Source organism: Cebus imitator, unplaced genomic scaffold (genome assembly GCF_001604975.1).
Source record: "Cebus imitator isolate Cc_AM_T3 unplaced genomic scaffold, Cebus_imitator-1.0 Scaffold111, whole genome shotgun sequence".
NCBI lineage: Eukaryota > Metazoa > Chordata > Mammalia > Primates > Cebidae > Cebus > Cebus imitator.
This window is the reverse complement of record NW_016107426.1, coordinates 784,738-785,052: the sequence shown is the minus strand read 5'-3', so window position 1 is coordinate 785,052 and position 315 is coordinate 784,738.

Below are 315 nucleotides of genomic sequence, written 5' to 3'. Positions count from 1 at the left end.
GTGCTGGGTACTTTCGGCGTCACCTTACACCGGCGCGCTAAGCACTGTGCTGGGTACTTTCGGCGTCACCTTACACCGGTGCGCTAAGCACTGTGCTGGGTACTTTCGGCATCACCTTACACCGCTGTGCTAAGCACTGTGCTGGGTACTTTCGGCATCACCTTACACCGACGCGCTAAGCACTGTACTGGGTACTTTCAACATCACCTTACACCGGCGCGCTAAGCACTGTACTGGGTACTTTCAACATCACCTTACACTGGTGTGCTAAGCACTGTACTGGGTACTTTCAGCATCACCTTACACCGGTGTGCT